The 16788-nt window shown below is 48.0% G+C and overlaps 1 protein-coding gene across 2 annotated transcripts in view; it reads left to right on the top strand.

Moving 5' to 3' along the window:
• The window catches only part of ECPAS (Ecm29 proteasome adaptor and scaffold), an 819497-nt gene that overhangs the window by 336337 nt on the left and 466372 nt on the right, over window positions 1–16788 (top strand). The gene's annotated exons all lie outside the window — the stretch shown is intronic.

The following is a 16788-nucleotide window of genomic DNA, read 5'->3' on the forward strand; positions in this document are numbered from 1 at the left end:
ATTCCCCCAGACCACTTAACACCGGTCGGGTTGTCTTCAAAACTTTCTCCCAATCTGGAAGTCAGTGACAACAGATCAATGGGTGTTGGACATTATCCAGTATGGCTACTGTCTGGAACTCATTACAACTCCTCCAAATATCCCACCTCGCAAACCCATGCTATCAATACAACATCAAAAGCTCCTTCAACAGGAGATAGCAGCACTATTACAAAAAGGAGCAATAGAACCAGTTCAAAAACAATTTCACGGAACAGGGGTACTCACTTTAGTTCCTGATTCCTAAAAGGATGTGTCGTTACGTCTCATTCTCAATCTCAGACCACTAAATCATTAGATCATATCAGAACACTTCCATATGGTTACTCTTCAGGAAATTATTCCTTTGCTACTAATTTCATGGCTGCCTTCAACTTAAAGAATGTCTACTTCCATATTCCCATCCATCCAGCACACAAAAGTATCTAACAATTTCAAGGAAACCATTATCAATTCAAGGTTCTTCCATGTGGAATCGCCACCACATCCAGGGTATTCACAAAATGTCTAGCTGTAGTAGTAGCAGCACATCTCTGCAGACAAAACATTCATGTCTTTCCCAGGGCCGGATTGGCCGTAGTGGGCATTTGGTGTTCCCTGGGAGGCTGGAAGGGTGGGGCCAGTTTTGGAGTGGTGGGGGACGGTTTCGTTACTGGGGGCGGGATTTGCAGCAGTGCTGTAAAATCTGCCCCCAGTAACAAAAGCAGCAGTACTGAATCCCTCAAGCTCCTGGCAGCTCGATGTGAGGATCCAGATCCTGGTCAAGAGGAAGGTCCTGGGAGCAGTCATGGAGTCCGAGAAGATTGACGCACTCTAAGTTGGTGGGTCATTCGGGTAAGTCCTGCCACAAGAAGAAGTCAGAGCATGCTTTGACTTTACCTCGTCCATCGGCCGACGAGGGAGCGTCACTCAAAGCCTGGCTCTGCATTTGAGCCAGTGCCTGGGCCGGCTCAATGCCTCCCTGAGTTTCCGGGTGCTGGAGTGACCTACGTCCAGTGTAGAGAGTTTTATGAGGCTATTCACCTCTTATTTGGTGTGCCGGTTCACTCCGGCGCACCTTTGGGGTCCATACTGGATCCGCTTAGTGGGCTTCGGTGTCAGCCGGGCCCCAGGGATCCACAGATGGATCAGGATATGCACCCGTTGTGCCATGCCGACCTTTCCTGGACCGGTCCCGAGGCTGTCGCTCCCAGTGCCATCCACATTTACATCCCCGGCTCTGACATAGTGCCAGAACCGACCCAAGTTGAAATTCAAGCATAAGCTTAAAAAAGAGATGCAGGACTCAACCTCATCCCTCTCCTCTGAACCCAAAGAGGGGGTGTGAGGGCGATATGATGTGAGACGTTGACCCTCAAGGTCCCCGGTCGTGGAGCTGGTTCCACAGCTGGTCCCATTGTGATCCGAGTTCCCCGGGCTGTTGGCATCTAAATAACAGATTGAGGCCTTAAGTCTTGCTGCAGATTTTTGGCATGTTTCTGGCTCCTTCTGTAGTGTCTTTGAGCACTACAGAACCATATAAGTCCTCAGTCTGGTTACCACTGGCAGGTCCATCCTCTGCGCCATCTGACCCCTTTGGACAAGGTTTGACCCTCCGTCCTTACACTGGTACATGCTTCCACTCATTCTCCGGGACCTATGCCGGGCCCTTTCTTGTTGACTCAGGTACCCAAGCCACTGAAGTCGAGAGGATCCAGTGCTGATTTAGGATGTCGAACACCAAACTGACTTCGCCCCTATTTTGCCTGATGTCACAATTTGTTACAAATGTACAACAGATCATACTGCCTGACCCAGTGTATCCCTGGGCGGATACACCAGTAGAGGCTCCATTATCTTTTTGGCTCTGAAAAAGGGACACTCTTCGACGAGGATGCTGATGATGGTGGGAGTGGTGATGGGTCTCTCTCCCCTCATTTCTCAGATGATAACTTTTACATTAACTTACAAGAGGCCAGTGGGCTTGACACTTCCTATGAGGCAGGAGTTAACTCGCCACTGGGGCCACCAAAGAAACCAATTGCATCCTTTCCATTTGTGTTCCAATGGACTTATGTTATCCCCAAACAAACGTCCTTTTAGACATTTTACAGCCTGGACAACTGATCCCTTGATCACTGCTTGGTCAAAACCTTGTTCCTGTCTACTGGTGAACAGGCATGCTGCAAGGCATCCTGACCATCTCCTGGCTATCCTGATTTTCTTACTAAACATCCTATTCCAGAGAGCCTTATGGTTCAGGCTTCAACCAGTAGAGGGAATTATTTTTTAATCTTTATTTTAGACATCATACTAAGGAAACAAAACATATCCTACATTACATAAAGCAAATGTAATCGATGTCCACCTTTTTAAAATTCCTTTCCCCCCTCCACCCCCTAAGAGCCCGACCCTCCTACGCAACCCCCTTCCTCTTGATCCAAAAGACATTACATTTATACATTACTATTGCTGAAATTACTGTTTAACCTTTAACTAAAAAATTGAAATGATTGGGTATATACATTGCCACCAGGCTGTGTAACTAACATATCTACTCGTAATTCGTTGAATCCAGATCCTCCTTAATCCATCTAGTTATAGGTTCCCAAATTTCAAGACTTTTTTTTTTTTTTTTTTGCTCTGTATCCCCTTCTCTTATATATTGCAGTCTCCCACATATATGTAGCTAGCAATTTCCCTAACAAGCAGTGTATTGAGCGAGGATCACAATCTAACCAAACACTGGCCAGACATAGCCTAAACACTGCCATAGCTGTAAATACCAATCCGGTTTAGTTCACCCATTTTCTGTTTACTCACTCCCAGCATTATTACCTGGGGGGGGGGGGGTAAGCTCCACCATATATCCCAGCATTGTACTAAGACGTTGACCTATCTCAATTAACAAACGAGCAAGCTTAGGACATGTGGCGAACATATGTACACTATCAGCGGCTAACTCTCCGCATCGAGAGCAGTGTATACCTGAAGTCCCACCCCTTATAAAAATCCATGCGGGTGTGATATATAGATTAAGCCACATTTTAAAACATTGTACTTGAAGACTTGCAGAGATAAATGCTGTCTGGCTCAACCAAAGGGACTATTCACATTCTCCTGCCCCTGCTTGTAAAAGCTCCTGCCACCGGCCTGTGTGTTTAACTAAATCATACCCCATTTCTTTGTTGAATAATTTGTATATTGGGGACAATGTTGGACAAGCCCCAAACACCATATCTAATAGAGGAATTTTACTGCAGCAAACTGTCTTTATAGTCAAAAAGTCCCTTAACTGTAAATATTTAAAGAAATGATTATTCCCTAACCCAAATTTCTCCTTAATTATATCAAATAAAAAAATGTCCTTGTCTTCCATTAAATCACCCAAATGCCGTACACCTCTTTCGACCCAAATTTTCATAAATCCGTCATGATATATAGCTGGAAGTAAATCATTATTGGCTATTGGAGTATATCTGTGGATTCTACCAATATTCATTTTTTTCCGAACTGCCGTCCAAGCTTTCAATACGCCCAGTAATACCATAAATCTAACCCTTTTAAAATAAGCAAAATCAATATGTAGCATAAGACATCCTTTAACCTCCACCCCATATATTACCTCATAAATGGAGGCATTAGATGCTTCCCTTATATCCCCCCCCAGTCACTTCCCGACAAATCGGCCATCTGTTTCATAGCTGCTGCCCAATAATATACTTGAAGATTTGGGACTGACCAGCCCCGCGGTCTCTGGTTGGAGTCATAAACTTGAGAGCTCTTTGGGGACGCTGTCCGGCCCAGAGAAATCTAGAAATCAATCGATTCATCTCTAGAAACCAAGATTTGCCTATTTCTAATGGGATAGCTCTTAAAAAAATATAAGATTTTGGGGAGGAATAACACTTTAATTACATTGCACCTACCAACCAATGTAAGATGCAAATTATTCATCCTGTTAAAATCTATCTTAGATTTCTGCATCAATGGCTCCAAATTGATATTAACAATGTTATCGACGTTAGCACTAATCTCCTAAATATCTTGCATTCGAACTACCCAAGAGTCGTCCAGATTTATTCTATAGTTTTTAACAATGAACGTTTTACTTTCATTAAGGTGATAGCCCGAGAATTTGCCGAACTGGTTAGCGGCTTTCTCTATCTCCGTGATGGCAACCCGAGGGTTAGGCGTAATTATTGCCCGATCATCAGCATAAGCTTAAATCTTGGTGTTTCTTCCTCTGGTATTAATATCTTGAATCTTTTGGTTCTCCTCTATTTTCTTGATTAAGGGATCAATGTAGATGGCGAACAATAAAGGAGAACAGGAACACCCTTGACTCGTCCCTCTTGTGATCGTGATTATATCAAATGCGAGGCCCATCGAGGCTATTCTAGCTATCGGTTCCCGGTACATGCTTTTTTATAACCCTGATAAACCCTTTACCCAAGCCTATTCTTTCCATAATTGCCCACAAGAAGGACCAGGATATCCTATCAAATGCCTTTTCTGCATCTAAGAGTATTAAAGCCAAAGGGTCTCCCGTAACCTTAGTGTAGTCAAATAGGGCAATAGTCTGGCTGATATGTTCCATTGTCCCGCGCCCAGGAACAAATTCATGTTGTTGGGGAGAGACTAATTTCTTAATCACCAATGCCAACCTATTAGCAAGAATTTTAGCATAAACTTCGGTGTCACTGTTAATCAGTGTAATAGGTCGGTATGACCCCAGTTCTTTATAGGTTTGCCTTTTTTCGGGAATACAACAATATTAGCTGATTTCCAGGTTTCGGGTGGGACCTCGCCGGATCGGACTCTACGGAAGATGTCTAGCATCACAACCAGTAGCTGTGCACTGAATTTTTTATAAAATCCGCCTGGTATTGAGTCCGTACCAATAGCTTTCCCTAATGGCAAAGAATTAATAGCCGCTCTCACTTCCTCCATTTTAATTGGTGATTCTAACATTTCTTTCCCCTCAAGGGAAAGCTTTCGAGAACTATTCCATTGAGATATTCTTCAATCTCACAATTTTCCATCTGATTGTCCTCTGTATATCATTTTTGATAAAAGTTTTGGAAAGCGGATAGAATGGCATCTGGGTCACTAACTGGACCAACATTAGGATCGATAATTTCTGTAATACCAGTTTGCACTATTTTTTCTCTGGTCGAACTGCAAGCAGATGACCCACCCTTTCATTACTCTCGTAAACCCTGGTACGCCAAGCCAAATATCTGCCTACTGATTTTTGATAGAAATTTCTGTAATCACCAACCTGGCAATTAAAATCCTTGATTGAGCTTAATCACCTCCCTCAGAGAGAACCTCTATCAGGTGGGCTTCAGCCTTGCCCAGTTCCTCATTTAATATATATAACAGGTTTTTTACCCTCTTTTGAGTCTCCCTGCCATACTTGGATGTCTCCCACCTAATGCCGGTCTTTAACGTATCCCAGACAACCTGTATACCAGTACTATCAAGATTCTCTTCAATGAATCTGGGAATCCACCCCTCCATATGCTGGACATATCCTTCATCACTGAGCAAAGCTCTATTAAATGTCCCAACGCGCTAATTGTAATTTCTTCTGAATATTAATTTCAAGGACCAAAGGGTTATGGTCTGACATAACTCTAGGATATTTAGTTATTTTGCTACCATGTACCAGCTCCTGTGAAAAAATAATCCAATCTAACGTGTTCGGTGAGGGGCAGAATAATGCGTAAAACCAGGATCATTCATTACTTGTTTAGCCCAAACATCCGACCGCCCATGTAATAATCTCGGTTGTAGCAGGGATTTGTACACTTTAGGTTTGCGTCCTTGATACATTGTCCCCAGTTGATTAAAGGCAAAACAGTTCATATTTATATTAAAATCCCCACAGACCATGAGCGGGAAGGGCCACCCAACTATCTGCGTTCAACCAATCGAACCGGGCTGGATCGTCGAGTACTGATACATAGACCGAACACAGTGTAAACATACTATTACCAACACAACACTGCGTAATTACCCATCTTCCCAATTTATCAGCAGCGCACCGTGAAAAGGTAGCTAAGCCCCTCCTAGCTAATATTGCCACCCCTCTTGTCCTTACCTGCGTAGTGCTAGAAATCAGTTGATATCCATCCAATTCCAGTACTTTCCATCTACATGCTTCAATATGCGTTTCCTGAAGGCAGACTATGTCAGCCTTCAGGAATTGGATGTCCAAGCTGACTCTCCGTCTCTTTGCAGGGTTGTTTAGACCACAGATGTTAATTGAGGCAATTCTAAGCTTCCCCATTAATAATTAAGTAAATTCAAGTTCCCCGTGGCAAAACCAAATCAGGTCTTGAAAATAACCATAAAAAACATGCAACCATCCCCATAATTTCTTTTGGATCCCCCACCCACCTTACCCTCCCCCACCCATTCAATAAGGCAAAAAAGGTCCAAGGACCCTTGCAATGCCTCCTGCATTCCGTGTGCTCCCTAGTCGCCCCCCTGCCTAAAAAATAAAAAGAATACAGAAGTGCGAAAGAACCCCAGACAACAAAACCGATTTCTCTGGCAGAATTTAACCCAACACCTTAAATACAGAATAAAGTAAGCATTATTAGTCTATATTTATTCCTCATATCCGCTTGTAAGTTCCTGCAAGTATTCCTGAGCCTGAATCTCTGAGGTGAATACTCTGATATTTCCTTTGAAAGTGACCTTGAGTCGTGCCGGGTTCATTAAGAACACCTTGCAGCACTTTTTTTGGAAAGGGACTGATCAGCTGCCGAAGCCTCCATCTTCTTTCTACTGTTGAGTGGCAAAAATCCGGGCGTACGAAGAAAGAATTCCCCTCAACTACTCGTTTTGCATCCGGTCTTGCTTCCTCGAATATTATCTGCCGTAAAAGGAAATTCCCCCCAAAAATGAGACTGGCTTTTGGTTTCTCATTTTGGCCAGATCTGTGCTTTTTCATCATTAGTGGGGAATCTGTGCACCCGCTGCAACTCTGCTTCCCGGTTCCAATGCAGTAACTCTGGAAAGACGCTTTTGAAGAGTTTTAGCACAAAACCACGTATGTCATTGCCTTCTGCATTTTCCTCTATGCCTAGCAATCGTAAGTTATTTCTACGTTGTCTATTTTCAAAATCCTCCAATTTCCAGAGTACATCGCTCATTCTGGCTTCATTAGCTGCAATTTTTGGATCGGTGCTCTCTACCCCAGCTTCCAGCCCCACCACACGCTCTTCCAATGCAGTAGTACGCTCCGCTATTTCTGAGCAAACTTTTGTCACTTTACGAATAGCCCCCTGCAGTTTATTTGCTAGTTGTGCCCGCTTGTGCTGTTGACTGGATTCTGCTTGCATCTGTTTGAGCGTAGAGTATATGAGACCTATAGAAGGGGGGGGGGGGGGGAAGAGTATCTGACCTGTTCGCAGTAGCTTTGGAATCCTTGGGCGGGGATTCATTTATATTTTCTTCATTGGTTTCTATCCCGAGCTGGATAGCAGAGTAGTCCCACTGTAATTGTCCAGCTTGACTGTTATCTGAGTTCGAGCCTCTGTTTTTCCCTAGACCCATAATGCTCCTTCTCTTAATTCGATTTGGTGCCCTGGAGTGTCCAGTGTTGTAGTAGGACTGCCACTGTCCTCCCCTGTAGCTTCCGACTCTGTATCCTCAAGATCACTAGCATTGGTATGTTCTGATTCGTCCGTTAAAGAAAAAAATGTATCGCCATCTGGAGTTACTATATTTCCATTGACGAGCTTTGCAGAGACAGTGTTACAGCCATTGAACTCAAGCCCTCCTTGTATTTCCAAGATATTAGCTTGCGTGCTGTCAGTATGCTCCACTCCCTTCTTTCTCAGCCCTTCTTTAAGCTGTATGTTAGACATATTTGTGTTATTAATATATGTAATGGGAGCTTGTAATACAGCAGTCTCATAGGGTAGTTTGGGTAGCATATTTACTGAAGTCTCTAAGCCTGTGCCGCCATCCGCCACCACTATCTTATTAGCAGTGGGGGTTTTACCTGTTTTCTGCTTGTTCCCCGTCCGGAGAACATCCCAGGCCCGGGTGTTTGGGCCTGGTTGCCGGGTCGACAGGACTCTGCTCATCCTTGGGCGTCCTGCTGTTGATCTCCACCCCCTCCTGGCTGAGCGAGAGAGCAGTGTCTCCACCTCTCAGGGCCGTCGTCTTCCGAACAGCAGGGATTGCCTTCGTTCCGGTCGCGGTGCCTTCTTTGACTGGCAGTTTTGCATTGGGGGCATCTCGCGCCCACCGGTTCTCCCGAGCTCCTCCAAAGACCGGAGAAAGTCTGAAGAGCCCTTTTAGGCCAGAGGTATGTTCCGTGTTTCAATGTCTGCACGCCTATATAGAGCTCTTTGATTGTCTGTGTAAGAAGAGCTTCAGTGAGCCGTAGTGTACTGATCCTGAGTCTCTCTGGGGATCTTCCACAATTAGTTAGATCATGGCAAGGGAGCGACTCTCACAGCGGTCATGCAGCCGCCATCTTGCCTCTCAGCCGAAGAGGGCTCTAGCAGTAAAGTGAATTCTAATGCATTTCCTTTAATTTCGCCAGATAGAGAGTAAAGAGGAGTGAGGCTTTTGGTAAAAGTATATTTTAATCTGCCAGTTTAGCATTGCGGTTTACTAATGCTGTTTGCCTATTGAGTTGCTATGCCTGTGGGACATGGCCTGCGACATCTTGCTGGTGGTCTCTGAAGGCCTCCCTGGCTCACACAGTTCAGGATGGACAAGACACAACAAAATGTGATCCACGCTGGCCTGCTCACAAACTGATTACCTGGGGAGGGCAGTTTTCACCAGCTCTGCGCTTCGCTGACGTTTCAATGGCATCCACAGGATTTTCCATTGATGTACAAGTTTCTCATAGACATGCCCTTTGATGGCTCATGCCTTTTGGTGAAAAGGCAGATTCAGCTTTAGAGCGCTTTAAGGGGAGTAGAGCCACGGTGTGTTCTCTTGAGCTTTTGACCCCTGCAAAGCAGTTTCCACACAAGTTTAGAAAAGCCAGAGGGCTGGCGTGTAGACAAAGATAGTCTTCACAACCAGTACAGCAGTCACCTCCGTTCTTTTCAGGGCATGGGTCTGGCAGGCTGTGCACAAGCCAGCAGGGGTATCAGTCCCCCTTTTCCGCCTCCCCTGCAGCAACAGTCACCAAATGCCAAACGATTTTAGTTAACCCCTAATGGTGCATGCCCATATAGAGGGAGAGGCAGTGTGTGACACTTCCTCCCGGGGTGGTGATCCATCATGTCTGACAGATGGGCCTTACAAAAAATGTTTTCCTTGTGCTGAAAAAGGACAGGGGTCTTCAACCTATTTGGAACCTTCGAACACTGAATACCTTTATATCTGATGGAGATGTCTAGCCGCAGATTCCTTAGCTTAGAATATCCCCAGGCGTCAGACTGGATCCAGAGAACTTTCTGCAGCAGCACCTCTGCGCGCCGGGGGGCGGCACCACACGGCTCCGCCCTGATATTGTCCATGGATGTGACGTCAGCGGAGCCATATATGCCTCTCCCGGCATGCTGGCGTCAGTTTTTATTTCTCCTTTTCCGCGTCCCAACGCGGATTCTGGGAAACCAGCAGTTCCTTGGCCTGGTTTTTAGGCCTCTTCGACACCTTCAGTGTCCCCGGAACAGTGTGCAATGCCTTCGGGTTTTAAGGCTTGTGAAGCCTGTGCACGTCAGATGTCTGGCACTGACCCGCATCTCATCTGTATGCGGTACATCGGCATGCACCACGACTCCAAAGAATGCGACGCCTGTCAGAGGATGAAGCCCAAGTCCCTCAGAGAGCGCCGTATGAAACTGCTGGCAGTCCGGCTGTCGGGTCCAGCACCTTCGCGGCGCCTCTCTCCCCCTCCGGATCGGGCTCAGTACAGAGGTCGTTCCCGCGAACGTCGTTTGAGGGCAGGTAAGCGCAAACACAGGCGGCAAGCACGGAGATCCTCCTCCCATTCGCGTACTGCTGGCGCCTGCTCCTTTCGCTCTATGCAAGGTAAGGGCGCCCGACAGTCGCTTCCTCCATACCCTCCTTTTCCGGGGGTTTGAGCGACGCGTGCCCAAATGGAGGCTTACTCTATTGCACTCCAGTCGTACATTGGGTCTCCACCTCTCCCTGGAGCAAGTCCCCTCTGGAGGTCGTCGACGTCCAGCCAACTCTGAACGGGCGTCAATCGGCACCGGTGCCACCGTCCGAGCTTCCTCAAGAGGTTGCTGCTCCCCCTGACTCCTTGTCAAGTGGACGCTTCTCTGGATTCTCTGGGTCTGGGGCCCCTGGTGCAAGTGCCTTGTGTTGCCTGGCCTTCGGGTCAGTCTCCGACTATTCAACTTTTGCTGTCCAATGGACGGCTTGGTCTCCAACCGTCTTCTTCTGACGTCTTGTTATCCCCTAACCGGATGGCGACTGAAGCTGGTGCTGCTTACGCACGTGCCATTCACAGGGCGGCTGCTATTCTTGGTTTTCAGCCGCCTGTGGCCCCCTGCTGTCTGATCCCTTACTGGATCTGCTCCAAATGGAGCCTATTGAGGTGGAACCTTTGCTGCCATTTGACGTCTCTTTATTTGACACTTTGCGTGGCACGTGGGCAAGGCCTTTTTCTGGTGACCCTGTTGATCGGGCTATTGCTTGTCGGCACCGTCCTGCTCTGGGTGATCCACTCTGCCTGTCCACTCACCCTACAGCTCAGGGACTTGTTGTTCAGGCGGCCTTTAACCTGCACTCTTCATCCGCCTTGCCATTATTACCTCCCACTAGGGAGTCTAGGTGGCTGGATGCGTGTGCTCGCCAACTTTTTGCCTCTACCAGTGCGAGTATCCGCGCATTGAATACTGCGTGTGTGTTCGCACGTTCAGCCTCGACCCTTTGGGACTTCGTCGAGACCCTTCTCCCTTCTATTCCAGAGGAGCCGCAGTCACAGCTGCTTCGGCTTCTGCTTGATGGCAGGGGAATGGCGCAGTTTTCGCTCCGTTCCTCCCTTGATGCCACTGACTCTGTGAGACGAGCTCTTGCTCGATCTGTGGCTTTGCGCCGCCATGCATGGCTGCGCGACAATAGTTTCCCAGATAATGTTCGGGATGCCCTCAGAGATCTACCGTTTAATGGTGTGGACCTTTTTGATCCCCACACGGATTCGGCAGTCTCCCGGCTCTTGTCTGGGTTGCCATAACTTTTGCACGGTTCTCTGCCTTATTTTCCTACACCTCTATCAAAAACGTGTATAGTAGGTTCCCCGATTGCTGTCCACGGCTGTTCAGCCTTCTCTGAGTTGTTAGTTTTCAGCCGTATGGCTGGTTTAATCTTCTGTTCAGTCCCCTGACTGAGTGTTTTGCCCAAGAGGATTCCCTTATCAGGGGTTGACACTTACCCTATGTGGGGGTATATGCTGGTGCTGGGCGACTGCCTTGCCTTAGTACGCTCCTATGGAGTATTCCTCGCAGACATCCTTCGGGGAGTTCCTCCCTGTCTTTTCTCTTGCGATCCTATTGTTAGCACCACTCTGTTGCTCTTCGGGTGCCTTTGGTCCTGCTTGTCTGTATTGCTTCTGTCCTTGCTTTTACGGCTCACACCGTCTCTGCCGCTGTGCGGCAATGCTTAGCACTATTGGTACAAACTTGGGCGCGCAGCCCTTATAGGGCTCACCCTCCAAGGTGCTAGTTTAGCTTTTATATCTCTGCTGTATGTGGCCTCTTTTCTCTCCACTTCTCCTAAAGCGTTTTTTTCCACATTCCCTGCTGCCCCGCACCGGTGTGTCCACACTTCTGCTTATATTGTACTGTGATCTTTCATGGGGCGTATTTCTTCAGAATACTTAATTCTTGTGGTCCGGGGCACTTACATTGATCCTGATTGTTGCCACTGTTTTGCCTCTAGCTTGCAGGGGACCGTAGTTCCTCCCGAGCAAGGGGAGGATGTTGCTCTTTCCTTCATGCGGTCACTGACGCGGTCTGCTTGTGCCACCAACTCTGTGGTGCTTGGCTGCCTGGCCCCTCCTTTTGGGCCGTTGCCCATCTTGATCTCGTGCGCATTTGAGCTGCTCACGCTGGCCTGCAGGAGGCCTTTCCTTTCTTCGTATGGTTCCAATGTCCACACGATATGCTTAGGTGCCTTCCGGTATGCTTCAATGTCTGACAGTGTCGCTCCTACTTTGACGCTAGGAGATATGCCATTGGCCCTTTCGCAGGTTATAACAGACCGCCTATGTCTTGGCGTGTCTTCTATTTTACTACCGGCCTTCTGGACGTGGATTGGTCGCCTGCCAATGTTGTCACATGTGTCTAGCTGATGCAGCTTGAACAGTGCTTCCTCGGCTATTCTACATACTGGGCTGGTGTGCGCTTTCTATCATACCGGTTGCAAACTCTCTGGGTTTTGCTTACAGGCGACACATTCCATCTGGTGGGTCTCTCAAACCCTAGGTCCAGTTCCACTTCTGGCGGTGTCTAAGATTCCTTTCAACTCCAGCATATCTAGTATGTGCACTTGCTGGGCAGGAGTCAGCCTTTTGCCTCACTTGCCCCCTGTATCTTTCAGGCGCAGATTCAACAGTGTTTTTTCCACTGTTTTGCCTGGTCGACCAGTGATCGCTTTTTGCTTTCTGTCGACACTTCGGATCCTGCGGATCCCTCGGGCCCTCGGCTTGGTTCATCTTCCCTTTTCGGAGTTGTGAACTCTTGCTCCAGCACACGCATTCTGCCTCTGGGCTTTCCCTCTCTCAACCCTTTATACAGAAAAGGGGTTTTCGTGCTGTTGTCGGCTTGTGGTACCTTTGCCCTCCATTGTTCTCCTCTCTCTTCGGAGCTTCATGGTCTAGGAGTTAGCTGCGCTGACATTACTGTCCCCACTGTGCTTCCTCACATGATTGACGGCACTGTTTTAGTCACATTATTGACAAAGTTCTCTCTAGAACTTGGTGGGGTTCAGTCGCAGACCCGCCTCCTCTATGGGTATGGCTTTGGTATCTATTCTAAGTTAAGGAATCTGCGGCTAGACGTCTCTTTCAGATGAACGAGTTACTTACCTAGTCTAGCCGCAGATTCCTTAACGCTCGCCTGTCCGCCCGTTTCTGCAAGAACCTTTTCAGGTTGGGATTTCTACGCTCGCCTCCCTCTGGGTGGCTTCATCCTTCTGCAGGGTGACTCTTTCACTTCACTCACACAGAATGCTTCATTCTGCTTTCATGGCTCTAATCCGCCCATTTTCGTGATTGGACGGTATGCTCATGTGTCATGTGTCCTTTCCAACCCTATGCCCTGGGTTGTGCAGTGTGGGTTCTATTTGTATTTTTTCCCACCACCACTCACCCCTTTTTTTTATCGCCTTGGGGTCTCTTGCCACCCTTGTGCTCCATTGGATTGAGGTCTATTGGCTCTGCCACATTTTTTAAATCTTATTGGGGACACAATGTCCCTTTCTGGTGATGTCTTGTGGTCAATTTTGCTAGCTCCTAGGTTCCAGACTTGTTGTCCTTCACGGTTCTACATTACAGTTGCAGACTTTGTCATCTGCCATGATGTTGTTTCCATCTTCATTTACCTCCCAGGGTGGTTGGCCTTCACTTTTGCGGGGTTGCTTCTCAGAGCGGTGCTCTGCCCTTTCCCTTTACGAGTTTTCAATATACAGTGCCTAGCACTTTCCTTTATGGTGCTGTTTTTCATCATTCCATGTCTTTTCATCATTTTCGCACACTGTTCCCATATCCTAACAGTGTTTTGGTGGTGGCTCCACTTTGCGGCGCGGAAAAGTTTCTCTGACAAACTGACGTCAGCGCGCCGTGAGGGACATATATGGCTCTGCTGACGTCACGTTCGTGGGCGACGTCAGGGCGGAGCCGTGTGGCGCTGCCCCCTGGCTCGCCGAGGTGCTGCTGCAGAAAGTTTTCCGGATCCAGTCTGACGCATGGGGATATTCTAAGTTAAGGAATCTGCGGCTAGAATATGTCTCTACCAGATACATCTTTAGCGAAGGTAAGCAACTCGTTTTTCGGGAGAACAAATTCAAAATGCTCACTTTGGCCCAGATCCTGTCCACCCTGGACCCTGGTGACTGCTGTCCCTGGACCAGCAAAACGTGTATTTTCGTATTCTCATCCAGCAGTCCCGCAGACATTACGTACAGTTCAATGTAGGCCAGGTGTGATTTCTGTTTTATATGCCCTTTTTTGGCCTCGCAAGCACCCCTCTGGTATTCATGAAAGTAATGGTAGTGGTTGCAGTTCGTCTTCAGAGGTCAGTGATACCAGTCTTTTTCCACCTAGAGGACTGGCTATTGAAGGTGGGTTCACCTCAATCTGTTGTAGACCACCTCCAGACAACAAGCCTTTTGACATCACCCATCCCGGGTGATAGTGCACTCTACAAATGTGCACAACATAACATTAAAGTTCACTATCAACGAGGCAAGGGTCGTACCTGACTCCGTCTTAGAGGCTTCCATTCATTGAAGCTGTCTTGGACAGAGTGCTGGGCCTTCTCTCTGCCGCAACAAGTCCATGACATTCTGGCTATGACCCTGATGTTTGTGCCCTGATCCTGGATCACGGTAGAGGTTCTCTGAGCTTCTTGGGTTTCTTGCCTCCTTGTGAGAATTTTTGCCTGGTATATGATGTCCACTAATGAAAGTGGGCACCTTGCACCATTCCACACAACCCTTATGGTGATTTAAGAAGTCAAAGAGAACTTTTATAGCTATCCAAGTGGTAGCTGTGGAGAGCAGCCTTCAGGTTTAGTCTTGAAGGAATGTTAAGCAGCTTGTTTGTTATAAAAATATGTATTTATTATTATAACACGCCTTAAATACCTCACCGTATCTGCCACACGAAGATAAACACAAAGCACACAATACTGTAGCACAGAAACAACGGAAGTACCACTAATACACAGTGGGCTCCAGGTGGAGACCAAACCATATACTAAAATATTGGTATAAGAACCACGCCTTGAGTCAAGACAGTGTCTGGAGGTTGTAGAATCTCTGGGACCCCAAGGAACCACCCAAGGTGAGTTAGTAGGGACCCTACGGAGGATGGGTGCAGTGTGAGAACACGACCATGTGCTACGTACAATTCAATGGTAGAGTCGCGGTTGCAATTTTAGTGTTTAAAGACCCTTCCCAGTGGATTACGAAGAAACCATTTGGAACATAGAAGGTTGGAGAGCCACCCCACCCGTGGATACCGAAGTACCAGAGTTACCTGTCCCAGGGAAGCCGGGTGCATAGGGTCGAAGTGGCGTCGGAAACCGCCGTCGTTCACAATGGGAGTCGTCAAGGAAATACCACTGCTGGAAAGAAGAAAAGTGTCCGGTGGAACCCACAGGTAGATTCTTGAAGAAAGGAACCTGAAAGCAGAGGGGACAGAGTCTGAGTCACTTAGGAGTGACCAGGGGCTCGGTAGACGAATGCCCACCGATGTCGGGTGCTAAAGGTGCAAAGATGGAGACCTTGACTCTGCAGCCACGGGGACCAGGAGACGTTGAAGACGACCAGGAGCCTGATACGAGCTGTCCCACGAAGGATGTCGAGTGCTGAGAGATTAGTGTCCGGCTGGAGCACCAACAAGCCTTTGCAGCGGCAACCCACGAAGAAGGTCGAGGAAGGCCACAGTCTGGCCCAGCAAGGACCAGGAGACTCACCACAGCAAGGGGAGTCCGGGCAGGCCTGGAGCAACCAGGGGAGCCCAAGAAAATCCTTGAAATGGACCCACAGGCCGAAGGCACAGGAGTCGCGAGGGGACCTCTAGCAGTTTCACAAAGTTACAGCTTGCAGGGCACAGTGCGAGGAGGCCGAAGTCCTTTGTATGAAATGTGCGCAGAGGTTGGGGCTATCAATAGCCCAATGCACTTAGTTGGGGAACGCCAACAAGCATATGCAATTGCAAACGTACACTGTGCACAGGGGTTCGGGTTATGTGGTCCCCGTGAGGGATACTGGCCTCAAACTTGATGAGAGGGCAGCTCGACCTAAAGGTAGGTAGGAACCCACCCTGTTGCTGGAGCCTTCAGAGTCCGCAGGAGCTCAGGATCAGCAGACCGGTCAGTTGCGTTACGGTGCCTGCGAATGCAGGGTAGTGACTACTTCACCCTAAGGGAGATACTTTGGATGTCCTTGATGCTCTCCATGTCTTGCATGGAGCTTGTATGGTGCACGGGCTCAGATAATGCTTTGGACGGAGAGGGAGACTAAGTCGGGCCCAGTCGAAGTCCAGAGTGTCCAGACAGTTCAAGTTCAGTGGTTTCTTGTTCAGAATCTTGTCCACGTCTAATCTAGGGTCCTAAGGCCAGGTAGGCCCTTTTGTACCCACGGGAGAGAGTTAGACAGATTCAGGAGAGGGTCAGGACAGTGGGTAGAATACTCCCATGTCCTTTGTCCAGTTTCGCGCCAGAGCAGGTGCCTACGGCTCCCAGGACTGGTTTGAACTGGGCTATGCACAGGGACACCAAGTGTGCCCCAGATGCAGACTTTCCGGCACTTTGGAAGTGCACCCACCCAGCCCCAATACACGAAAACCTGTCTGGGAGGTGGTCACACATCCCTGTGACAGAATGTCTATTGTCCTGCCTTCCCCTGCTCGAGCTTGGCTCAGCAGCTGGAGGGCAGAAATGTCTCTAGTCAGCAGCAACCATTTTGTGCTGCCTGGGTCGTGAAGGCTGGTACTGTTAAGACAAGTGACCCCACGAAACTTGCTTCAGAAGGATGAAATCATACCTCCCACTCCGGTTACCGGTGTGGAGGTATGATTCCAAGGTGTTT

The sequence above is a fragment of the Triturus cristatus genome, chromosome 2_2, assembly GCF_964204655.1.
Source record: "Triturus cristatus chromosome 2_2, aTriCri1.1, whole genome shotgun sequence".
NCBI classification, from domain to species: domain Eukaryota; kingdom Metazoa; phylum Chordata; class Amphibia; order Caudata; family Salamandridae; genus Triturus; species Triturus cristatus.